This window comes from Bison bison, unplaced genomic scaffold (assembly GCF_000754665.1).
Source record: "Bison bison bison isolate TAMUID 2011002044 unplaced genomic scaffold, Bison_UMD1.0 scf7180017864254, whole genome shotgun sequence".
Taxonomy (NCBI): domain Eukaryota; kingdom Metazoa; phylum Chordata; class Mammalia; order Artiodactyla; family Bovidae; genus Bison; species Bison bison.
Window position 1 is genome coordinate 2,378,755 of NW_011494826.1, and position 2,543 is coordinate 2,381,297.

Consider the following 2,543-nt stretch of genomic DNA (forward strand, 5'->3'; position numbering starts at 1 on the left):
AAGGGTTCCTGGCTCTCTTCCAACCAAAACTAATTTTCTACTGGCCTATGAGTGATGTCTGAATTGCTACCATTAGTGATCTGGGGTTATTGAATTAAAGGATTATCTCCTAGCAGTTAGTAAGTACCCTCCCAGGCCCTCATCTGTAAGTAATTCATTAAGCTTTTAGCAGCATTTGTGTGTTGTTGTGAATTGGTTTATCTGATTTTTTTGGTGACAACTGAAAATGGATTTTCATACAGGGAGGGTGAAGAGCACAGAAGAGTTTTTGACAGTTTGGGATGCAACACCTTTAAAAAGGCAAGGGGAAGACCCCACCAAAAAAAAGAAAGATATGTGTTCAGTCATTCAGTCGTGTTAGACTCTTTTGCAATCCTATGGACTGCAGCCTGCCAGACTCCTCTGTCCATCGGATTTCCCAGGCAAGAATATGGGAATAAGGTGCCATTTCCTAATCCAGGGGATCTTCCTGATCCAGGGATCCAACCCGCATCTCTTTGTCTCCTGCATTGGCAGATGGATTCTTTACCACTAGCGCCATCTGGGAAGCCCCTAAGGAAAGGTAACCAGGTTCTAAGGCGTAACCTGTTTACCTCAATTCTACCCAAGGCCAGCTTTCCATTTGCAATCTTAACCTCTCCCTTCCTTCCCAATGGATCTTTTTCTTTTTTTTAACTTTACTTATTTTTGGTTGTGCTGAGTCTTTGTTGCTGTATGCAGGCTTTATCTAGTTGCAGCAAGTGGGAGCTGCTCTTTAAGGGGTGCACAGGCTTCTCATTGCAGTGGCTTCTCTTGCTGCGGAGTATGGGCTCTAGGGCATACAGGCTTCAGTAGTTGTGGCTTGCAGGCTTTAGAAAGCAGGCTCAATAGTTGCCGTGTACCTGCTTAGCTGCCCTGTGGCATGTGGAATCTTCCCAGACCAGGGATGAAACCTGTGCCCCCTGCCTGGCAGGTGGATTCCTATCCACTGTACCACGAGGGAAGTCCTCAATGGATCATTTTTAAAGACACTTTTTGAGTAAAAACTTGTCAAAACTTTCTGGGAAAATTAATTTTGTCCCAGATAATAGAAAAAAGTATAGAACTTGGAGTCAGAAACCTCTTCTCATCAAACTCTCATGAGGCATGTGCAGAGGCAGAATTATCTTGAAGCAAATAATACTTGGGTTTCAAGATTACTCAATTGCACCTTGGGAGGGTTTCTAGCAATCTGTTCACATGATCATGCATTTTAAAAAAATTAGCAAAAGAGGATAATTTAACTACAATAGGCTCTTTCCATTCTTATTTTCTGTTTGTCACATTTCCCCTAGTGCTGGGTAGCGTCTAAATAATTACTGTAATTTTTGTGATCCAGTAGCTAAAGGGAAGTTGAGTTGGAGACAAAGGTAGTTTGGATTTTTTTTTTTAATTTTATTTTATTTTTAAACTTTACATAATTGTATTAGTTTTGCCAAATATCAAAATGAATCCATCACAGGTATACATGTGCTCCCCATCCTGAACCCTCCTCCCTCCTCCCTCCCCAGGTAGTTTGGATTTAGTAGTTTAAATTGTTAGGGTTTGGTGTCGCTTCTTTGTATTGCTAGGTTGTTGCTAGCTGCTTCAGTGCAAGGATGTCTTGCAGGAATATTCCTGCCCACTGTACTGATAAATGTGTCATAACAGAATGTTTAAGGCTTTTGATCACAAGCTGGTTAATGAGTGTTACCAATGCAAATATTGTTTAAGGTGGGTTACTGTTCAAGGAAACTTGAAATGTTGTGAAACCTTATTGCTCATATATGAAAAGAAACTTCATAGAGGCCTTCCCAAATTTAATACCAAGTTATATATGGTATTACCAACCATAAGCCATGAAGCTGAAACAAACCTTTCTAAACCATGAATTACAAAAAAAAAGTTTTTTTTAAATTAACCCACATTATGGGAAGACTAAATTGTCTTTCTGAGATTGCACTATAAAATTGTCATATAAAGAAATAATCAAAGAACATACAGAGGGAAAAAAGTAGGGAAAATTATTCTAGAGTTTGATACAACAGTTAATTAATAAAATGATCTTGTTACTGTTTAAATTTGGGATGTTTGTTGTATTGCCGGGTTTTTTAAATTTTGTAATTGTTCTCATTTCTTTTTTTAATATCCAGTTTTGTATTCACAATTTTGTGTCCTTTATCTTAAAGAGTATCCCCACTCCAAATTGTGTTAATTTCAACTTCTACAAAATCTGGATCCTTTCTTGATCCCGTGACTTTGAGCAAGTGATATGAGTCCTAGTTTTCTTATCTGGAAGGTGGGAATCACCATATCTACTGATTTACTGTACATGGTTTTTGAGGAAGTGAGATGATGCAGGTGAAAGGACTTTGCTTTTAGCTCTAAGAGCAGTACAAATGTAAAGTGGGATCTCTGCTTCCTCCTCAAAAAAAAAAAACAACAACAACAAAAAAAACAAACCTTTCTCCAAGAGGTTATGTTATCTTTTCAGGATCATCTGTTACATTTGGGCGTATCCTAACTTGCAAGATGGGGTAGGATCT